The sequence below is a fragment of the Rhineura floridana genome, chromosome 1 (assembly GCF_030035675.1).
Source record: "Rhineura floridana isolate rRhiFlo1 chromosome 1, rRhiFlo1.hap2, whole genome shotgun sequence".
Lineage (NCBI taxonomy): Eukaryota > Metazoa > Chordata > Lepidosauria > Squamata > Rhineuridae > Rhineura > Rhineura floridana.
The window spans coordinates 275,893,112-275,917,479 of record NC_084480.1 but is presented as its reverse complement, the minus strand read 5'-3'; the positions used below and the strand labels follow the sequence as shown (position 1 = coordinate 275,917,479).

General features: G+C 41.7%; 1 protein-coding gene across 6 annotated transcripts in view; it reads left to right on the top strand.

The window, feature by feature from the left end:
- PAG1 (phosphoprotein membrane anchor with glycosphingolipid microdomains 1) overlaps positions 1-24,368 on the top strand; it is a 180,625-nt gene that overhangs the window by 120,721 nt on the left and 35,536 nt on the right. Inside the window, exon 1 of one of the 6 annotated variants that reach the window (XM_061602134.1) lies at positions 18,236-18,255. The exons of 4 other annotated variants lie outside the window; for them this stretch is intronic. The gene's annotated coding sequence lies outside the window, so the exon portion shown is untranslated. Of the gene's footprint in view, positions 1-18,235; positions 18,256-18,654; positions 18,827-24,368 lie in introns of those variants that run through there. One more of the 6 variants, XM_061602128.1, reaches the window with a different exon arrangement.

The window sequence follows — 24,368 nt, the reverse complement described above, 5'->3', positions numbered from 1 at the left end:
ATCTTTGCAGGAACCCTATAAGGTAGGCTAGGCAAAGTTAATATATGTACATAGGAAGAAGTTCTTGCCAATAGATTGCCAGGAGGGTGCAGGGGATCCACACCAGGTAGAGTGTACTGGGCCCAGGAAGTGCTGTTGTTGGCATCCTGGTAGTCCCCAAAACATTGGGAGGCCCCAGGTTCTGCACCACTGCTCTAGGGAAACCAAAAGAATCAAGGTTACAGTAAAGGAGAAAAGATTCCCTCTATTGGTTAGCAATTGCCATCTGTTTTTTTATGTCAAGAAATGGAAACAGGAAGAAAATACTGGACCAAGAAGAGGATTCCTTCTCCTGCTGTTTGTCCCAAACATTTGGCTTCTCTGTACATGTGAGGCAGTGTGTCCTGGGTTTCTCCACTGTCTGATACAACCAAGGGGGAAGTCAATTTTAAAGCCAAGATGGTAAAAGGGGAAACCTTCAGAACAGTACTTCCTTTATTTTACATAATGAAAAGGAAATATCACAGTTCAAATTCTAAAATAATATAAAATTTATTTATTTATTATTTGATTTATATTGCACCCTTCCTCCCAGCAGGAGCCCAGGGCAGCAAACAAAAGCACCAAAAACACTTTAAAACTTCATAAAAACGGACATTAAAATACATTAAAACAAAACAACTTTAAAAACATTTTTTAAAAGCTTTGAAGACTTTTTTTTAAAAAAAGGTTAAAAAACATTGTTTTCTAAAAAAGGTTTAAAAGCATATTAAAAAGCAATTCCAACACAGAAGCAGATTGGGATAAGGTCTCAACTTAAAAGGCTTGTTGAAAGAGGAAGGTCTTCAATAGGCACCGAAAAGATAACAGAGATGGTGACTGTCTAATATTCAAGGGTAGGGAGTTCCACAGGATAGGTGCTGCCACACTGAAGGTCAGTTTCCTACGTTGTGCAGAACAGACCTCCTGATAAGATGGTATCTGCAGGAGGCCCTCCCCTGCAGAGCGCAGTGATGGACTGGGTATGTAAGGGATAAGACGGTCTTTCAGGTATCCTGGTCCCAAGCTGTATAGGGCTTTGTACACCAAAACTAGAACCTTGAATTTGGCCCAGTAGCAAATAGGCAGCCAGTGCTATTCTTTCAGCAGCGGGGTGACATGTTGGCAATACCCTGCCCCAGTGAGCAGTTTCACCGCTGCATTTTGCACCAGCTGCAGCTTTCGGACCAACCTCAAGGGCAGCCCCACATAGAGTGCATGACAGTAATCCAGCTTGGAGGTTACCAGTGCGTGGACAACAGTGGTCAGGCTAACCCGGACCAGAAACTGCTGCAGCTGTCTTATCAGCCGAAGGCATTATTAAATTATTATTCATTATTAAATTGAATAATGGATGACACCATGTGTAATTTGAAGTGACTTCAAAATTCTATTGGTAGGTTATGTAAACCACTGTTCTTCAACCTTGAGTCCCCAGATGTTGTTGGACCACAACTCCCATCATCCTTGGCCATTGGCTAAGCTGGTTGGGGTTGATTGGAGTTGTGGTCTAGCAACATCTGGGGACCCAAGGTTGAAGAACACTGATGTAGACCATATTGGGCTAGGTGGATCAAGGCAGCTTCTTATGTTCCTGTGTAGTCCAGGTGGTACCATCCATGCACAAGAGGGAGCTATCAGCAGGCATGCAGGAAGAGACCCCAAAGGTTGCAGAAGTAACAGAGAACTTGGGGGGGGGAGGCGTAAGATGAGGGGAAATATCAAATATAGCCCAACGAAGACTGAGCATGCTGAGTGGGCATGGAATGATGACTGTTGTGGGCAGGGGCAGAAAATGGAGACAGAAGGGGAATGGAATGGAGTCTTCTGGAAGAAGGTATGGCTGGCTGGCTAGCGCTCTGAACAGGAGCACTAAGTACTGCAACACTTCATTAAAGGTCCTACTGAAACTTATCTAAATGGCAATGTTTATTGAATGAATTTGTGCAAAAGGGTAAGCGAAGTATACGTTATACAGACCCTGCACTAAAGGGGCTCTTGGCATGCTGAATTTAAAACTTTACTGTGAAGCTTTTCAATTAAAGCAGGTTCTACCTATTATACGAGGGGCAATGACTACCCCCTGGATACAATTAGAACTCACTCCATCTTCCCCAACGATCAGAGCGTTACCCTTTTTGAAGCTCACATGGGTAAAGATTCATAAGCTAACTAAAGCATTCCTCAAGGTGACTATATCACTTTGGAAGAGATGGTGTGACAAGTTAGCCCCAGAAACATCCCTAATTACTCTTATATTAGACCAGCCTTTCCCATCTAGTGGGCCACCAGATGTAGTTGGACCACAACTCCCATCAGCCTCAGCCAGCATTGCCAATGGTCAGGAAAGATGGGAATGGTGGTCCAACAACATCTGGTGGCCCACTAGTTGGGAAACGCTGTATTAGACCATCCCAGCTTTCATCATGAAGATAAGTATAGCCAATTTGAAACATGGGAAGCCAAGGTATATTTTGTATCACGGACATTATAGTAAGAGGTCGCCTTATCACAGAACAGACTTTGAGTAATGCATTGCAAGAGATTAGAGCCACTTGGTTTCAAATTCTAGCAATATGTTCTTTTGCATCCAAATTAATAAAAAAGGGAGATGGCCAACAGTCTCTAACAATGTTCAAGGCTCTGTACAACATCAGAACTGTATACAACATCAGAAAGGGGTAGCATCCAAGCTCTACGCAATGGTTATAAATGAAACACTGGGGAGTACACAAAGTTTGTGAGAAGTTTGGGAAGAGGAGCTGGAAACTCATATTGATGAAGTTTGGTGGGATGCAGTATGGACCCAACCCCCATTTAAATCAGTATCCACCAAGATGCAGGAGGCCTCAATTAAAACAGTGCATAGATGGCACTGGACTCCGGTCTGACTGTCTAGGATCACTAAATCCCTTTCCCCTTTCTGTTGGCAGGGCTGTGGGGGCTGTGGATCCTTTTTGCATATGTGGTGGGACTGCAACGTGGTGAAGCAGTTTTGCGTAACAGTATTTGATGAGAGTATCTGCAATTACAAGTCAAAACCTTGTTCCTGAGAAAGGCTTAGTATTGCTAATGATGAAAAGCTATCAAAACCCTAAACTGAACCACAAGGAACTACTTTCATTCCTCGTAGCAACAACCAAGCTAATTATAGCAAGACACTGGAAGTCTCAAATTTGCCGTACTTTGGCAGAATGGTGGAAGGCCATTTGGGAAATGGCACTATCTGAACACTTGATTCAACATCGTAGAGTACTTAGGGGGAAACAAAAACTGATCGCTTTGACACAGTCTGGTTCCCCTTTATAGCTATATGAACAGATCACAGAAGTTAGACGACCCCCCACCCCGGACCAGATTTCTATGTGGAAAGGTTATATACCAGAGCTTGAAAAAGTTACTTTTTTGAACTACAACTCCCATCAGCCCAGTCCAATGGCCATGCTGGCTGGGGCTGATGGGAGTTGTAGTTTTAAAAAAGTAACTTTTCCAAGCTCTGTTATATACATGTGTAACTTTCAGAAGAGAGCCAGTATGGCATAATGGTTAAGGTGTTGGACTACGACCTGGGAGACCATGGTTTGAATCGCCACACAGCCATGAAACTTACTGGGTGACCTTGGGCCAGTCACTGCCTCTCAGCCTCATGAAAACACTATTCATAGGGTCACCATAAGTCGGAATCAACTTGAAGGCAGTACATTTACATTTAACTTTCAGAAGGGAATGTGTCACAGTATGGTGGACCAATGTGCCCTGTGAGTCAGATTGTAAACAAATAATGCCTTTCATGACTGATAGTTTATTAATTGTTTATTGTATTTAAAAACATATATTAAAAAAGGTCCTACAGGTGTTATACTAATCTTTTGAAAGGTTGCCAGATTTTGGAGAGAAAATTTCACTGCAAAACAAATTTGAGCTTTCATTTCCTCTGAGAAATGTTATTAGCTTCATGAAAATCCATTTCATTCAGTATAATCCAAAGTTAGCTGAGTATTAATTTTGGCTGAGAAATTTGGTCCAAATTGGAAAGACTGTAAGTTTTTTGATGCAAAGAACTAATCCAGAGAATAAATTCAGGTGCATGTTTGAGCTTCTCTGAACTCAGCTGTTCGAACTATCACTATTTATTTGCTTGTTTTTTTCCTGCCTTTGAACAGCTGCTCCCTCCTGTGCTGCATCAGCTACTTTTGAATCTCCCTTGTGCTCCACAAGTGACTTACCATGTAGTATAAAGTGTTGCTGGTTTGGGGAAGGGAGGAGTTAGAAACTTTCCAAAAAGCACTGCTGGGGGTACAGCTTTACTCAAAGTGCCCCCTTTTCATTTTGAAGGCTTCTTGCTTTGCAATAAATAAAATACTTTGTTACAGTCTCTTGCCCAAGGAGGTGATGCTGCCTACTACTGATGGTGGGGGTCATGAGGCACTTCATTCCTAGCAAAAGGTGAGGTTATAGTTCACTGCAGACAAGGAGAGGGGAACCCTCAAACTGCCGAGTCAGCAACCAGCCAAAATGAAAATAATAATCATTTATTGTAGCCTGACAAGTTTCGGGTATCGAAAAACCCTTTATTAAGGGGAATCTTGTAAAAAACCCGAGCTTTTTATACCGATGAGATAGAAGCATGTTACTTGGACAAGATTGCCCTAGATAAAGGGCCTTTGATACCCGAAACACGTCAGGCTGCAATAAACTATTATTTTCATCTTGGCTGGTTGCTGGCTCGGCACGTCGAGGGTTCTCCTCTCCTTGTCTGAGTCCACAGTCCAGCCAGCAGCAGTGGCGAGTACCTGCTAGCCTGCTAGGCTCTTTCCCACAATACCCAGAAACTGACCCTCCTCCTTACTACTTGTTGAAAACCAACAAGGGAAGAGTCAACAATGCTGGTCCTGCCCATCTCGGCATTGCCCCTCCCAGAAACAGGGGCCATACGTCTGTGGAGAAGAGCCACAGCATGAGCCCTGCCTGCCATGTGGCTCTAATGTTGACTGAGTGGTGCAGGAAAGGGGTGCTGTGACTTCACACCATGAAGGTAATATAAGAAGGGGCTTTAGGATGCCAGTGGAGTGTCAGGATCTGGAAAAAACACAGTGAAGCTGACAGTCATGCTTAGACCTTGGCCTTGCTTCTTGCTTGCTTGATGTGTTTTACTATCTTTTGAACTGGTATGATAGCAAGGGCAGGTTGCTTGGGGCTGATAATGTTTCTGAGTTGTTGTTCAGTCATAAAATCATATAATCTCTGCTTCCATTGACCTAGAACCTAAGGTCTGTGTATGCTGTATTATTTATCACATTTATATCTCACCTTTCCTCCAAGTAGCTCATGGTGGCACACATGGTTTTCTCTCCTACTCATGTCTCAGTTTTCATTTAACCACTTGCAAGGTTTACCAGTGTCACTGCATGTAGTATGCATTCTTTCAGTTTGCTTTCCCCAGTTCAACTCTACTCCACTCAGCATCAAGTTAAATTACAGCTCATATTGTTTAGAAAATTAATTAACTATTAACAGATGTTTCAGCTGTCCCTGGTATAGTCACCTGGGTTAGGCTCATTATTAATGTACTTACTATTACAGTAATACTTAAGTTAACGAAGTCCATACGTTCCTGCGCATTACTTCTTTAACAGAAACTTTGGTACATGAGGTAGGAATACATGGAAGGAATAGGGGATAAGTTTCTACACCACAAAAAAGAAGAGCAGTTCCATAGATTTCAGCAAACTTTTTATTCAAAACAGTATGCATGTCTGAAATGAAACAATTAGGTCAGGTAAGCCTTGCACACAGACTGCTTGACGGCTTCTTCCAAAACTCATCCAAGGACGCCAGCCTGGCCTTTTATCATGTAGCATCTTGCTATAGCAATCTAAAGCTTTGAGCACAGTTCTCCTCTCCGTACACTTTAGCAGGCAGGCAAGGGACAGCTGCCACCACTACTACCACCCTGTGCTTGGTATCTCTCTCTCTCTCTGCCATCCTCCTGAACATTCAAGCAGCTGCGTCTGCAGTAAACAGTGCTTCCAGGGCATCCAAAGCACTGTTTCCTGCAGAGCTGCATGCGCCACCTGGCAAGGAGCGCCATTCCAGCCACATGCAAGAGAGCTGCCTGCAGCAGCTGCAATCCACTAGGCAAGGAGCTATATTCTGACTATGTCAGTGTGTGCAATCCCCACACACACACACACAATGCCCCATGCACCCAAAAAAGACTTTGTTAAAAGGAGCTTCTTTCCTTGAGGATTTGTTAACTGAGATATTACTGTATTAATACAGGAGCAGGTGAAGCAGGTGAACAAGGAAGCTGCCAAAATACATTCTGACTTGAAAGGGGGCTGTCATGATGATAGTGGCTGTGAAATGAATATGTGATAGCCTGCTTCACACATTACATTTGTCCACACAAATGCATGCCCAAGGACATACTCCATTGCATTAGAGTGTCTTATAGAACTTAGCCCATAAGCTTGGGAGAAAATGACTGGCTCAAAAATCTAATATTAGAAATTTGATTTTTTCCCCCTTATCTTCTGGCTACTCCAATTTGTTCTAGTTGGAGTCCATTAAAATTGTACATGCTTAAACTGTGACTTAAGTGTATTGTGTGAACTGGACAATGTGTTTAAGAAGATTCATGCAAGATATTCAGTTCAGAATTACAAGAGATGTTTTTAAAAACAGAAAGCAGGAAGGATGGAGGAGGGGAGAAGGAGTGGCAAAATAACCACAAACAGATGTGAAGCCATCATCGTGCATATTTTGTTCACAGTGATATGGTCACATTGTAAGCTACTTTACAATAAGCAGACCTTTTTTTGATATAGTTAATTATGAAGTCAGGGAACAGAACAGTTGGTGAGCTTTAAAAAAACAATTTAAAGCCACAAACTGAGACTCTAAAAGTGTAATCTTCTTATTTCTGTGTTTTTATTAAAAGGTTACAGTGGGATCATAGAAATTGAGGGTCAGTGTTTCTAGATATTTGCTCCTGTAAGACTTAAAAAACCAACAAATTACTGGTAATTTTATATTGGGCTTTGTTTGGATTACCAACCATTGAGAATTATTTTACAGACAAGAATCAACTGTGTGTTTATATCTTTTCTCATATTTCCTTTGTCTGCTGTTAGCAGTACTGCTAGATACTTGATTTCATTTAAATTCATAATCCATTTTATGCATGACTGAGGCTCAAGACATGGTAATGGGAGGTCTAGACAGGGGTTTAACAATATTTTGAATAACCGGTAGTCTAGTTATAAGTGAAGAGAGACCTCTTTCTAAAATATCCATACTTCAAAAGCATTCTTCAATATGTAGCTTACGATAGTGGTAAGATTTACAACAATAGAAGTACGGTTGCTATCTCTGAGGTTATTTAAGGATACACCGAAACCTCTAGTTGAAGCAGCTGCCAGTGCCTCAGGCTTTGAATGTGGCACTTTGGGTTTGTGAATCCTTGAAAAAGCAACATTCAGAAGCCTTGTCCAAGTACACAGAGTTGAGGTTTCTTGGACTGCCTTCAAGTTGATTCCAACTTAGGCAACCCTATGAATAGGGTTTTCATGGTAAGCAGTATTCAAAGGTGGTTTACCATTGCCTTCCTCTGAGGCTGCAAAGTCACCCAGTGAGCTTCATGGCTATGTGGGGATTTGAACCCTGCTCTTCCAGGTCGTAGTCCAACACTCTAACCACTATGCGACACTGGCTCTCTGAGGTTTCTTAGGGTGAATGTTATTCAAGAGAAACTTTACTGGACGTCTCTTGGTGCAATTTTAGCCTTGAAAGATTTAAAGGGACTGTTGTTCCTGACGTAGAATACTCTGAACGAAGGCCTTTGAATAAACAAATGCTCTAGCTCAGTGTTCCCATTATCTCTGACCATTGACCATGGTGTCTGGGAGTGATGAGATTTGTAGTCCAACAACATCTGGGGACCCGAGGTTGAAGAACAGTGTTCTAGCTAATGAAAGTGGACCAATGGGGTGTGTGTTTGGTTTTAGAGCTGGCATGCTGGAATTTAAACCCCATAGCAGACATGAATGCAAGGTGGGAGTCTCCTTCCTTTCAGCCTTTTCTCCAAAATGACTTCTTTATCTGACTGAGGACTGTAAAACACGTCACATGCAGAAATTCTGTAATAGGGATATGGGAAGCTGTCTTATACTCAAGTCAGACCATTCATCCCTCTAGCTCAGCATTGTCTACACTAACTGGAAGTGGCTGTTCGGGTTGTTTCCGGTAGCAGTCTCTCCCAGACCTACCTGGAGATACCAGGAATTGAACTTGGGACCTTCTACAAGCAAGACAGATGCTCTACCACTGAGCCATGGCCCTTCCCAATATAATGCTCCATGTCCTTAAGTTCAGCTGTTTACTTTTCTCTTTCTGAATTATTTTACTGCCCTTGATGGTTCAAGTTCAAGTGGTGGAGAGTTCACTAGCCTGATTTTGTCCAAGTAGTCATCTCAAAGAAGCACCACAAGCACCACCACAATCAAATGCTTCTTCTCCATGTGAACTACATAGGAGAAAACCACAGCAAAGTGTATGATGCTAACCTGAGGGTTCATCAGCCATTAAACCAGTATTTGTACATGATTACAACTTCCCCAGTTGACAAGCTGCGGCTCAATATTAACTTTCTGTTAAAAGGGTTAGCAACCAGGTTGCTCTAATCTTAGAAAAAGTTACTTGCTATTAAGTACTGGGATGAAACCCATATAGCAAGATATATAGCAATATCTGCCCCAGTTGATGGATTTGTTGATGGCCTGTTGTGTCTCACCATTCCACAAAATCAGGGCCTCAGCAGAATCACCAATTCTAACCACTGGGGGAAAATCCCCCAGAGCATTCAGGAATCCCTTGGATTCCATTAGTCTCCAGCGATGAACAGCCTGAATGCCCTCCCTGCTACTTGCAGAGGTGAGTTGTGAGTCCAAACCCAACCAGAAACCAACCTGCCCATGGCAATGGGGTTGTTCAACACCACCCCCATTAGAACACTCATCTCTGCACTTGAAACAAAGATGAGAGCCAGAGTATGACCTGCTGTATGTGCCAGGCCAATGACAACTTGAATAAACAGAGGGTGGCTAGCATCCAAATGGGCAATCAAAAAGAGAAGGTCAAAGACCAAGATGCTGGAGAGTGGGAACTTTTATTTTTGATAAAACCCAACACGTTTCAGCCTGTTATTTACAGGCCTTCATCAGGGGATAATAGCTTGTAAGATTAAAAGACGTTTGGTTGAGACGTTTGATATTGGTACAGTACAGAAAGCGATTTGCTCGTCTTTTAATCTTACAAGCTATTATCCCCTGATGAAGGCCTGTAGATAACAGGCTGAAATGCGTTGGGTTTTATCAAAAATAAAAGTTCCCACTCTCCAGCATCTTGGTCTTTGACCTTCTCTTTTTAATGACAACTTGAGTCAGTCCCATAGAGGCCATGAAGTCCAAAGCTAGTCCTTAAGTGGCAGCATCACCCAAGACGATTGTCCTTGGTTCATCCAACACCATACCAGTTCACCAGCCTGGTCAGGAAGCTGCTGGGCAGCAGACTGGACAGTCCTCTAGTAGCATCCCCAATCGGTCTGTGTGGCCCAGCACCTCCCATCCCAAGCTAAGGGAAGTGGAATCCTTGTGAACCATGCCAACAACCCATCCCTGATTCACCAGTCTGGATTTGATGCTGTACCGAGTACCTAGATGGGCAGAGCTGAGTCAGATTATTCCACCTAGCTTGCCCACTCAGGTCTCAGTAATGCATGCGAGATCAGCATCCTCATCCAAGATCAAATCATGAATGATGATGATGATTTATTAGATTTCTTACCTGCCCTTTTCCATAAGGTCTCTGGGCAGGTTACAACAATGTGAAAATGCAAAAAATAAATTTAAAAATCAGTTAAAACAATTTGCAATAAAAGAATAGGGTGGGTCCTAAAAATATGTCTCAATTATCAAAGGCCAGGGTAAAAAGGTGAATCTTCAGCATATGACAAAAACTATACAGTGAAAGTGCCAGACACACCTCTGTGGGAATTCCACAATTTTGGGAATGTTGCAGAGAATGGAGATTGTGAACGAAACTGAAGTCTTTTCGCTAGTTAATAATAAATTATGACTCTTTAAAAGATAACATTGTGCCAGTGTTTGCTAGTATTTTCTCCCACACCTGTTTCATTTAATGTTGAAAGCAGGAAACTAGGAAAGCCTGCCTTAAAATTGTCCTGACTGTGATTGCCACATTCTGCAGCACCTAAAGAGTGACATAAAGATGGAGGCATCCACATAGCAGAAGTTAGATGAGCATATGAGGCAGGTTTGATTCTGAAAAGAAGTCAGGATGATTCTTCCTAAGCAATAGATGTTTGGCAAAAGGACTCTGAGAAAGCAGGTCTCTTGTCATTCAGTATTTGGAACAGAAACTGTGCTTGACTGCCAAGTTCTAGGAGTGACAAATTCAAGGTTGACCTCACCATGCTGCAAAGTGAAGCAATCTACTTCAGGTGGCAGCTTCCAGAAGATATGTTTTTTCTTCCTTAGGACTGACTCTCTGTGTGTAATTTAAAAAAAATGAGTTCCAGACTAGAGCAGAGGAGTGTCATTATTTTGTGTTTCAAATAAGGTACAAGATCATTGTCATCTTAAGGGCAATCTCTGGGTCCCAGTTTCATGTATGCAACAAGTGTGGTCTCTGTTTCAGCCTTTTTCTTCAGATCCAAAAATATGGTATAATCTTTTATTCTCCCAGGGAAATTATTGTGAGCCTTAATTAGTATTTATACAGTGCCATGTAAATGTAAAATGCTTTCGACATCTCAATTATTATAATTATCATGTGAATTTTGTTTGAAGCTTAACTTTGCAAGCTGATGTAGAAAAGAGCAAATATTTAAAACTACATCTTCCTTAAAATGACTTGTGTAGCAGAGCTTATCTCTTCTTCTTTTTCTCCTCTGAAAATAGGAAATGTTAGTTCCCCACCCCACCCCGGAAAGCTCAGATCTAGCGGTTTAAATCATGAGAGTGTTTGTGTGTGTGTTTTTACTCATAGGGGGTAAACCTGCAAGCGAAGCAGGACACACAGATTCTGCCTGTTCAGCAGATGGCTTGACACAATATGCTGCTATGCATGCCTGCTGAGTCCGAAAGGCCATAAGTTACCTTGTCATAAGCCTGTTAATGCAAAGGCAGTTTTTTATTTTAAACTCTGTAAAGCTTCCCCTTTGTTTGCTGCCTGCCTGTTTACAGAGGCTGCCATGCAAGAGTACAGCGGATTGTTTGCTCTAATAATATAACTAAGCCCTAAGGTCAAGCTGCACTTCCATTTATCCTACACAGAATAGTAATACTTGTTACTCAGTGCATGATGAGCAACTTGGACTGAAAATGTTTGGAAACATTATACAAATGCTTGAGTCTTTTATTATGGGATAGATTATTTATTTATTTACTCCAAAATGTTAAAAACAGTTACACAAAGATTAAAATATAAACATCCATAATTAAAATGTGTTGAACAAGTCACATTTCCTGGCAACAGTGAAAGCAACTGCTGATCCAGTCCTGAGCATCTCTGATGTACATTTCAGGCTGCTGGACAGCTTTAAATGTCTAAAGTCATGAGTGGAGGCTGGTAGTTTCAATGTCAGTGGGGCAGTGAATCCGTTCCAGGTTTTAGTTTTTTGAAAGCACCTTGGACAGCTCCATGAAAGTTCAGACTAAAATTTGGAGAAGATGCACTGCCCCATAGACATCGGAGCCACCAGCCTCCCAAAGGTAAAAGCGACAATGAAAGTAATAATATCAGACAGAAGGTATTTTAACTGTTTAGACAAGCAAACATTGAAATAAGTGTGAAAGTGTGAAATAAGAAGTAGTGTTCCAGCCAGTGGAAATTGGTCTGTTAGGGCAAGTGGGGCACTGCCCATCCTAACCCCCCACCAAACTTATAGCTCACTCCATTCTCTGTTCTTTACCTTAATATTCAATATATTTACTCACATTTAGAGACACTCTGGACTTGTTTCTGTCCATCTGCTGTGCTGGGCCCTTTTATTGTTAGAGGCGGGGAGAGAAGATTCTTGGTGGTGCATTCCCCCCTCCCAAAACAAATTTGGCTGGCATCATGGGGGTGTTTGTGTTGTAAATCTTTTTCTTCCCCTCCAATCCTATTTTTTAAATTAGGCAGGGCTTACTTAGGTATCACAGTTTTTATTATCTAGTAGGCTAGATTAAATGTTCTCTACCCAGGCTCCATCTTTTAGCTAAGATTTCTGTCTTAATTTCCAATCAGATAAATGTTTTTGGTTGAATTGTATGCTCCAAGCAACTGTGGTTGATACTTAATGTATGATGCTTAATTACATCACTTGGGCCGGCCCCTGTGACATCACTCAGCCCTGCCCCTATGACATCACTAGAGCCTGCCTCCAAAATCTCAGGGCTTGGGATGCTTCTGACCTGGCAACCCTATTCCAAACCCTTCTTGTTAGATCTTGGGCTGTGTGAGTATGAATACCAGATAGCATATGATATCTTACTCTGTTCATGTACACACTTATCAGGAGATCTTATTGAAATAGAAGTCTTAAGTGTAGTTCCGTGTAAGATTCACTCGGCTTCTAAGAGGGAATGACAACATGGGGTGGTAGTCCTGCCATTTTGGGTTTATTGGGTTTGTAACCAACCTGCCATCCAAATTGTTATGAAGTCTCACCCTGCCTCCTCTTCATAAATATTGAGAGAAGCAACCCAGCTCTGGAAGGAGTGATCTGTTATTGTTTAGCTGTGGAGACTTCAGAGACTGTATTAGGTGTAGATCATTACATCTTATGATCATATTGTCCTGCAGGATTAAAAGGAAGAAGCCCCATTAATTAAAAATCATTTCCCCAGAGGCATAGATGAGCTCTCATTGCTTCAGCATCTTGGACAGAAGATGTGATCTTATATTTCAGTTTAATGCAGTCATGTTTTATTTATTACAAACGGGGCCTACAAAAAACATTGCAGTGTACCTGTGCTATGTATGTTAGTGGATGCCTGTGCATGTGTGTGAAATAATAAACATAATCCTCAGTAAGTGTCCCTGTTCTAACTTGGGTCTTACTTCATGTGTGCCAAATGTATTTATTTTATTTTTGAACATTCAGTAGTGCAATCAGTCTGGATGCAAGTCAGTGGAGCGTGAGACATCACCATGCAGTCATGTTTTTAATTTGACTTGGGATGAAGTTTAAAGGGGCAATTTAAGTTGCAGGTAGCAGTATTAATAGTGGACTACACTGTAGGGCTGCTGTAAGCTACTCTCTCTCTCAGCACAGCTCCCCCACCTGTAACAGGAGTAACAGTGAGCTACACTGCTGGATTGTTGTATACAGTTCTCTCAGCCCAACCTGCAATTTGGAGATAAAAGCAATGAATAACACAGCAAGATAATTGTAATCTGCTTTATCTCAGCTTCAGCTCAACCTGGCTCTTTTTGTACAACAATGCAGGGTTATTGTAAATCATTGAGATTGTCATAAGTCACTCTCATTTAGCAACAGCCCATTACAACAAATCTGAGACAACAGACTTGCATTTGCTTTGAATTTTACATTGAAAATGGAAATGGACTGCCTTCAAGTCGATCCCGACTTATGGCGACCCTGAATAGGGTTTTCATTGTAAGCGGTATTCAGAGGGGGTTTACCATTGGCTCCCTTTGAGGCTAGTCCTCCCCAGCTGGCTAGGGTCTGCTCAGCTTGCCACAGCTGCACAAGCCAGCCCCTTCCTTGTCCGCAATGGCCAGCTGGGGGGCAACTGGTCTCCTTGGGACTCTGCAACTTGCCCATGGCTGCACAGATGGCAGGGCACATAACCCCTGAGCCACTCACTGTGGGGGTGATCTTTAGCTGGCCCTTTATACCAGGAGACATGAGAGGGGATTTGAACTCACAGACTCTGGACTCCCAGCCAGGCTCTCCTCCCCACTGTGCTATACCAGCTGTTAGCAGTGTTATTTTCTTTTAACATTTTACACTAATAGAAATTGAGTTAGAACAGGGACTTTTCTCATTGCTAATTTGGAGGCACCCCTAAGTATAACTATGATTCTCTGTTCTCCTTTTCAAGTTTTGTTTTGTTGCATATCTGCAAACTTTAGAATTACCCCAACTCTCTTGTGCATAGATGGTGGCTTGGGGTCTAGCTCTGTGAGAAAGGGTAAAGACTCAAAACTCTTGTATTACAGTATATATAATGATGATGATTCCGTTAGAAATATACTGAGGTCAGTACCCAGATAAGTGAGTATAGGATTACAGCCTAGACTTTGGTTTAGGCTTGGCGCTGGGGAAAAACAGGGTTCTTATGCCTGTATGGCAGGCAGAAATTCAGCAGGTCAAGCCTTTTCTAGTATGGAAATACAATTATGGGAAAAATTCAATTATGGCTACTTTCTCATTTTGCGTTATGGCATGCCCCAATGGCAGCCATTTTGTGACTATTGCCCCCAGCACTCTTTCAAAATTTGAAATGCTTTGAGTGAAAGTATGAGGAGAATTATTTGGGAAATTTAGGAAAATCTCAAGATATAGGAGGAATTTTATTGACAGTCATATCTATCCTATCTATCTATACATACAACTAACAAACTTCCTGCTTTACCAGTTAAGAATGTCTAGGTAAAGCAGGAGGTTTGTTGAATTTGTGACAGCCTGGAAGCAATGTGTTTCAATGTGCGTCTGTGATATTTAAAGTAGGAGTACCTAAATGATTGCAAATTACTGCTTTCAGTTCCGTTCCGTTTCCCCCCCTTAATATTGGAATACTTAAATCAGAGATCAGGGGGCCCTCTCAGATGTTTTTGGACTCCAACTCCCATCAGACTCAGCCATTGTGCCTAGTAATCAGGGATGATTGCAGTTGTGGTCTGGCAACAACTAGAGGACTTAAATATACAGTTTTGGAGAGGGTTTCTGTGTGTGTGTGTTGTTTATATTTCATCTGTTTGTAACGAAAGACTTTGTGTGTAGTGTGTTATAAATTGATTTGGGGTGTCTCATAGGAAGAGATGCGTAAATCTAACAACAATAATAATGTGATGAGCAGAGTTTCATTGGTCCTGCTCATACACAGACACAAATGTATTCTGTATCTTAACAGATTCACAGGTATTATTCAGTTGCCTTTAGGAAACTGGCAAGCAAAGACTATTCTGTACCTACTGGGGTGGAATGTCCAAAGGAAAAATATTTGTCAGAGAAATGGATGCAAACTTGAGAGGAAGATACCTGTAGTCAAGAAGCTTCTGGTGGTGTAACAGATGAAGTAAAAAAAATATGTCGAGGACAGCAAGGACTGGGACACTGATACATTAAAAGCCTTTTCAGCTGCTTTAATTAGGAAGGTAAAATTATGTTTTTGCAAAGAACATTTTTTAAACTGAATTAGCTCTGCCTCTCCTGGAACTGTCAGCTGTCACAAATTTATGGTGTCACAACTGAAAAACACATTTCATGAAGAGAGCTTTCATTTTTGGGCTTTGTTATTGCTTCTTCACACATAGATCAAGCTAAAAAGCCATCAACATACATCGTCCTCCACCCGCATCCTAAGTGGCACTGGCATAACACCATTTGCCTAATAATAATAAAAATACTGTAGGGGTAAAAAGGTGCTTTCAAATTTCTTCTGCTTTTATGGCTAGTGTGGTTGCTGGGCTCCAGAGTATAGCTTGCCTTCTCAACAAGCAATCCACAGTTTTTTTCATTTTTGCTGGACAGGTGGATTTCTCTTGATAGTTTGCACAGTCCAAATAGGGTTCACCCTTTTTTCTCTCTCTGAGTGGAGGTCTGAACAATTGAGTTCTGCAAGTATAAATTGTTTTGACTGCATGCTATATCCAGGAAAACAAAGAGGTTTGGGGGGAGGGAAGAGATTGTCTCAGTAAGCCCTTGATGCATAAGCACTGTAATTACTTCCCCCAAACAGGGTTAGACAGAAAATGATCTGCTATAATTAGGCAATAATGTATGCTGTGGTCATTTATTAGGTAAGACTGCGTTCCCTAAATACTACAGTATAGATATTAATTAAGCAGTTAGTGAAGCCCATAGGAAGCAATGCATCACCTTATTACTATTTATGAACACTTTGGTGATGCCTCTGTTATCAATTTTGAGATCCCTTGGTGTACAAAATAGGTATTGTGTGGTTTGAACTTCTGTTCCACTTCAGTTCATTCTGTTTTGGATGGTTTTATCCCCAAAGTATAGTTAACTCCAGCTGCAACCCAACTCTCCCCCTCCCCTGCTTATGCCAGGCTTGTGGGGAGAGGGTTGGCCTCAGCAGAGGTTTTCCTTCACATGCTACTGGTAGCTCAACCAGCCTCCTGCTGGCTGCTGACAAAGTAATGCTTACATCACTGTGCTGGTTCAGGTGTCCCCCTTCCACCTGCTGAACAGGGTGGGAGGAGAGGAAGGCCTGCTGGTGGTATCCCTGCCAACAGAGCCTGGTGGAAGACCTGAAATATGTCTTTCCAAAAATGGGGCTGAGCTAGCCCAGGATCCAATGGATCCCAAACTACTCACAGAACTGGTGCTAGCCAGCATTGGACACAGGTTTGGCCCGATTGCTGCGCCAGCCTGATCTGCCTGCCTCCCCGTCTGCTACTGCCATTGTGAGTGGCCAGTCTGCAGATGCGGCTCTGCAATTTCAATTGCTTTCTCACTTGCCTTCCAGGAATTTTATGTATTTATTTAGAAAAATTTATGAACAGCTTAATCAGAAAACTCTCTAAGTGGTGTACATAGTAGAATTATCAATAAAACACAGATAAGATGAGTAAGCATTTGAAAACAAATATATATAACTAAGTTAAATGTCTGCTTAGGTTTTCTGAAATAAAAAATAGTTTTCAGCAAGTGACTAAAACGGTATAGCAAGTGCTCCCAATTTCTTTCGAACAATAGCGTAGGGGAGGGATGTTTCTACCGTTTACCAACATCATTTATCTGTACAGTCAAAATCATACTATCATTCTGCTGCCAGCTGTTGCTTGTCCCAGGGTACCTTGTTACTAATTTGGGATTGTTTTATCTTCCATGCACACTCCTCCCCCCCCCCGCTTTTCTTAGAGGAAGGGAAGAAGAAACAAACAATTCTAAATCATTAAAAAAATCAGGAAAAAAATAAAATATTTTGGAAGATCCAACACGGGATGGTACCATTTCAGACTGCAGATGGGGTGCATGATTAAATACTGTTAGACTACAATCCTCCTCCCTGAAATCTAGTTTTCCCCGTGTTTTGTGTGGAGGAACATTCACGCGAATCTCCGTGTGGAGTCTGAAATAGTGCAGCCCATATCAAACCCATGTTGTTTGCTGCTTCCATGAGACTCTACTAGGACAGGAAGTCTGTCAGTTTGAAACACAATGAACTACTGCTGTATAAGATATCTTAAATAGGTTCCCAGAAAGGGCAAAATTGCTTTTATAGTAATGGGACTCCGGTCGGCCCACCCATTAACCACACTGCCTTGGCTGGTGCAGTGCCCTTGTCAGTTTACCGCTGCAGGAACACTTTTTTGCCACTGCAGCAAAGCGGTCAGCAGCACTCTTAGAAGGCTTTTCAGTGGCACCCAGGCCAGGAAGCCTCACTCTGAGAAAGGATCTGTCCTCAGAGCAAGGAATTCTAAGCAAAGTGGCCTTAGAGATTGCCTGTGCTGCTGATGCTTTGCTACAGCAAGTAGTGCTTGCAGTTTAATCTTTAAAGTCTAATCAATTACTGCTCTTAAACTTTGTATTTGTTGCAGCAAAATAGCAGCAGTACAGTAGCTATTGGAGCCCATCTCTCCTTCACTCTGGAATAGGGTTGCCAGGCTCAGGGCCTGAGACTGATCCTGTATCTTTAGGAGAAGAGAAAGTCAGCCAAGTGCAGGTGTTCTTGCAACTCTGTGATGGGAAAAACCACAAGGAGGAATTTTCCCTTCCCCCTGCACACCTTTTAAAGATACAGAAGACCTCTTGGTTGCCAGGCCCAGCCTCCAAGAGGTCTTCTGTATCTTTAAAAGTTGTGCAGGGGGAAGGGAGAATTCCACCTTATGGTTTTTCCCATTACAGTGTTGCAAGAAAACCTGCACTTGGCTGACTTTCTCTTCTCCTAAAGATACAGGATCAGGCCCTGAACCTGGAAACCCTACTCTGGAAGGACCTTGTGTTTCCTAGATGATGTAAGATGTTGTATGAACAGTCAAAGGAGATTTAGGGAGTTAAAGGTTAGGATATTCAGTTGAGATGTTAGGAGAAAGTGATAAAGTGGGCTCGTGTTCATGCCCTCTCTCAGGACTAGTGTTGTTCTAGTTGAATCTGATGAGAACATTGTGTGTCACTAGTGCAGAGAGGTATGCCTAGAAATCATGGAACTGGATTTCAGTTTTTGAATGATGTAGAAAAGAAAGTCGTTGCCCTGAAGGAGAAGCAGAGGGATGAAGGGAAATATGTGGTGAGGAGGACTAGAAGAGAGAAGAGAAGCTCTGTCAAACAGCACTTAGATAAGAAACAAGGAAAGCGGGGAAGAAATCAAACAATCCAAAAAGCTTAAAAATTTTAAGAGCGAGAGGTTATGAAAGAGAAGGGATTGACTTACAGTGTGAAAGGTGGTACAAAGTTCATCCATGACAAATGGGCAGGAAAGAGCTGTTAGCCTGGCTTCCAGAAATGTGAAAATCTAAAGGAATGAAAAGAATATGAACCAGGTTGCAAAGGTCAACGGGAAAACTTAGGAATATGGGGCAACCAGAGGTAACTCCTTGTCTGAAAGAGTGCATTGGATGATTAAACAACTGAAGAGGCTAAATAAGACAAGGGCACAATTTTTAATGAATATTAATTATCTATTTTATTTTTCTTTCAAACATAAATACATATTCAAAAAGGAATAAGAAGCAGCTCTCTGGTTGAAAGCAGTGTGTGTTATTGGGGGGGGGAGAAAATGAAGGGATGATGGGTGTGACCTACCAGCACTTAATATGTTTGTATTTGGAAAGTAAATCTTTATGCATGCATGTGTGTGTGTGCATATGTGCATTTGGATACTAAAATACCCACATTCAATTTAATTGGATATGTATGTGCACCTCATTTTTCTAAGTATAAAGCAAGAGAATGATGGAAGAGATGGAATTTATAGTGTCTTTGTAGCTGCAGTCCACACACGTTCACTGAACATTGTAAATTGAATTAGAAATAATTCTGCAACAGCCTGATAAACAGAAAAGGTGTTAAAAATTAGCTTTGACAGTTTACGCACATCTGCATCTCCAATTATCTCATGCATGCCCAGAGCTTGGAAGATTACTTTTAAAAAGTAATAAATTACAGTTACAATTACTTGGCCCAAAAAGTAGTAATTACCGTTACAGTAACAATTGCTCTGAAAGTAACTGATTACTTTACTTTTCTCAAAAGTAATCACTACAATTACATTTCAGTTACTTTTTAAAAAAAACTCCTACAAGGTGCTGGCCTTGGCTGCTGCACATCTAAGAAGCCTAAAACAATATTAAAAATAAACACACACACACAGGGGGTAGTAGAATAAAAAATTTTATCCTTAAGATTAACATAATGGCATAACAGAATCTCACATCCCCCCAAGCAATGAAGATACCCCAACGCTTGAAATCAGATTTTACACTTGAAATGCTTTTATAATATGTTTCTGTTATGTCTCAAAAGAACAAGATGCTCAAAGAGCATGTCAGACAAGGAATGTCTTTTTACAGTCATTACGTTGCCACCACTACTAAACAGGCGTTCTACTGTGGCGCTTGAAGGTATGCCTGTGTTGTGCTGCAAAAAACACCGCAGCACACGTGGAAAGCCATGGAGTGATGACACTTCCCTGCTGGGAGACCTCAGGTACCTCACCAGTTCCTCCTCAGCAGTGTCCACTGCTGACTTCTTGCCCTGGGGCAGAAAGTTAAAGAAGTCATCTCCTAAGTCATCTCCTTCCTGGTCTTTATCTGAAGACTGATCACTGTTCTCATTAAGTACACCCATCTTTACGGGTGCGCCTGGCGCCGACACTATCATCTATCATCTTTTCAGCGCCAGGTTAAAACCTTTCTCTTCTCTGAGGCATTTTAATTCCTGTTAATTGTAAATTATTATATTTTGATTTTAGACTGTACACTTTTGTGTACAGTTTTGTGTTATTTTTATTGTATTTTTAATGTTCACCGCCCAGAGAGCTGTTGCTAGTCGGGCGGTATATAAGCTTAATTAATTAAATAAATAAATAAATAATTTCAGCTTTCAACAAGGCTTCCATTGTGTATCTAAGAGAGAGGATATGTTAACACATATATGTTAGGAAACCATCATCTGCTCTTCATTTCCTGATGCTTGTCATGTCCGCTGGTTCAGGGTCCAGCCTGAGCCTGTGGATGATGACATGGAAGGTAGGAAGGTGACCAAGTCACCACACTCATGGGGCAGCACAGCAGACCCTTAAGGATTACCTGCAGCAACCCAAGGTTGTGATGAGGAGCCCCAGGAAGAAAAGGACCAGCCCCTGCCTACCACCTTAAGCCCTCTGATGCCTCCCTTGAGACAACATTTCTCTTGGAGTAATCCACCCAAAGGGCTTCCCTAATGTTCTTACTTGTTGGTATGGGTGGTGGCCTGACACGATTCCAGCCGATCTAGTTTGAAGCGAGGGTGTACGCAGGCTGCCAGAAGAAGCAGATCCCTGCCAGATCCCCACCTCTCAAGGGTTGTCTGCTGCTGCTTCAGCATTTTGGGAGGAGGGGTGTCATGCATTGGTTCAGGAAGGCCACATCTCCTTGCCTTTATTGCTTCTTCAATTGCTCTCAGCTTCTCAGGGTGTGCCCTCTCAGGAAGAAGAACAAAGCATGAATCCAAGAAAAAATGGAAGAGGAACTTCACAATTTAAACATAAATAGACAATGGACACTCTTTGAGGACCAGCATGACAAAGGCTTACCTCAAAATGTTTCTTCACATTGGATGAGGAGGAAACAGCTGATCTCAGATTTTTGATCCTTGGAAGGCAGTAATTGCATCGTACAACAACATTTTTCCCACTCTGGCTCACAAATGTACAAGCTTTCTCAAAGCCAAACCATGGTACTTGCTGTTCTGCAGATGTGGCTGTGGGCAACTGGCACTGCTTCATGCCCTCCTCCTCCTCGTGCACAGGGCCTCCTTTCTGAACCTCACTTTCTAGTTTTGCCTCCTCAGGATCAACAAGTTGTGACTCAAGTGGCCGCACTAACTGACTGCTGCTCTCAGCAGCAAAACCTGCAACAAGCGTCTCTGTAATAAACAAGAGATAATGCTCCTATGTGGGTGAACTTCAGCTGTGATGTGCCCCCATCTCTTCCCCATGCTGCAAGATCCCCCAGTCAGAGTGGAAGTAAGCAGGTCGATAGCACAATTAAAAGAGATCGTATTTGCATCATTTTTGCTCACTAAATAACCCTGCCTGGGCCAGTCTAACCTACTATCTCACAGGGTTGTTGTGAGAACAAAATGAGACTAGGGTTCAAATCCCCACATAGCCATGAAGCTCACTGAGTGACCTTGGGCCAGTCACTGCCTCTCAGCCTCATGAAAACCCTATTCATAGGGTCACCATAAGTTGGAATCAACTTGAAGGCGGTACATATATTTTTTATTTTTAATATGATGATTATGATAATAAATATGCAGCATTTCAAATTAATTCTGTATGAGAAGCATTCCATGCCAAGCTTGGAAAACCAAGGATGAGGTATAAAATGTAGACAAAAATACTTTTGACAAAATGCCATTTATATTTTATATATATGAGCCTGGGTAGGGAACATTTAATCTAGCCTACTTGCTTTCAGCAAGAAGGGTTAAGTGCCTTCAGGCTAGGGCAGTCACCAGAAGGCCACAGCAGAGACAAAGGAGCCTAGTGTTGTGGAGATGTTAGATGGGAGCTTTGGGGAGTAAAGATGGAGGCTCCTGAAGGCTGCAATTCTAAACACACTTACTAAGGGATTAAGCCCCATAGAACTCAACAGGACTGACTTCTAAGTAGATATAGTTTGGACTGTGCTGTTGGTAAACCTTGACTAGGGTTCTTCTGCAAAGACATCCATATCCAAGCAGGGTTGGCAACCCCCTGCCTGGAATACCCTGCCCTTATCTTTTAATGTGGCTGCTCCAAATGTTTTTACAGATTTGACCCTTTACTTCAGAAAGAGGTCTGAAAAATGAGTAAGAGTAAGAAGTATCTTTTAAAATTGTTCTTTTCAATTCACTCTTGAATGAACATCATACCTAGGGCAGATCCACACCATTCCTTTAAAGCACATTCAACACCCATTTGAAGGACATGAATCCCACCACAGAATCATGGGAACTGCAGTTTGTTAAGAGTGGTGAGAACTATAACTGTGAGGGGGAAATGACACTTCCCAGAATTCTTTAGGGGAAGTCATGCGCTTTAAATGCGAGTTGGATGTGCTTTACACATATTGTGTGAATCCGCTTAATAAATTTTGCCTGCATGTAAATTGTTTTAATTAATTTTTCAAAATGAAAATAAGCTATAAAGTGTAGTGGGTGACCATGGGCTACTCACCATTTCTCAGCCTATCTGCCCCTCAGGATGAAAACAATGGAGAACCATGACTACCCCAAGGCATACTTAAAATGTAAAGGAAGTATTGTACAACCATAGTATGCAATTGGATACTTATAGGGACACAGCATGACAAAACTGGGTGGAAGTAAAAGTTCTACACTTAGGAAAAAGAAACCAAATGCACAGTTATAAGATGGGGGATACTTGGCTCAGCAGTACGACATGCAAGAAGGATCTTGGAATTGTTGTTGATCACAAGCTGAATATGAGCCAACAGTGTGATGTGGCTGCAAAAAAGGCAAATGCTATATCAGGCTGCATTAACAGAAGTATAGTTTCCAAATCATGTGAAGTATTAGTTCCCCTCTATTCAGCACTGGTTAGGCCTCATCTTGAGTGCTGTGTCCAGTTCTGGTCTCTGCACTTCAAGAAGGATGCAGACAAACTGGAACAGGTTCAAAAGAGGGCAACAAGGATGATCAGGGGACTGGAAACAACGTCCTATGAGGAGAGACTGAAGGAACTGGGCATATTTAACCTGGAGAAGAGAAGACTGAGGGGAGATATGATAGCACTCTTCAAGTACTTGAAAGGTTGCCACACAGAGGAGGGCCGGGATCTCTTCTCAATGATCCCAGAGTGCAGGACACAGAATAATGGGCTCAAGTTGCAAGAAGCCAGATTTCGACTGGACATCAGGAAAAGCTTCCTATCTGTTAGAGCCATACAACAATGGAACTAATTACTAGAGAGGTAGTGGGATCTCCGACACTGGAGGCATTCAAGGGGCAGCTGGACACCCATCTGTCGGGAATTCTTTGATTTGGATTCCTGCATTGAGCAGGGGGTTGGACTTGATGGCCTTATAGGCCCCTTCCAACTCTACTATTCTATGATTCTATGAAAATATTTATATAAGCATGACTATCAAATATGTTTATTTATATAACCTGTAAAGATATTTATAGTGCAATCCTATGTTTGTTTACTCAGAAGCAAGTCCCAATGTATTCAATGGGGCTTACTCAACCAGGGAAAACTGCAGCCTCAAGTGATAAGGAACTTGTTCTTTTAACAAGTCCTTTAAGTTGAGAGCTTATCCCAGTCTGCATCTGTGTTGAAATTGCTTTTTAATATGTTTTTAAACTTTTTCTTAAAAAAAATGTTTTTAAAGCTTTTAAAAATATTTTTAAAGATGTTTTGTTTTAATATATTTTAAAGTCTGTTTTTATGATTTTTAAAGTGTTTTTAGTGCTTTTGTTTGCTGCCCTGGGCTCCTACTGGGAGGAAGAGTGGGATATAAATAAAATAATAAAAATAAATAAATAAACTTCATTCATTTTTTAAAAAAATGAGTATTAGTTTCCTACATAATAAAAACTGTGAGAAACCCTGCCTAATTTCTTTAAAAATAGGGTTGGAGGGAGAGAGATTTACAACACAAACACAAGTCTGCACTTTACTCACAATCATGAAAGGGCGGGGTTGCAGCCAGAGCTTTGAAAAGTTACTTTAAACTACAACTCCCATCAGCCCCAGCCAGCATGGGCACTGGATTGGGCTGATGGGAGTTGTAGCTAGAGCATGATATGTTTAAAAAAAAGTTGTGCAGGGGTCGTTTACGTTTTGGTGTATATCTCAGGAATTAGTCCACCTAGAAACTTAATTTTTTTTAAATTGGAGAGTCCAGAGAGTAAGGGGTGG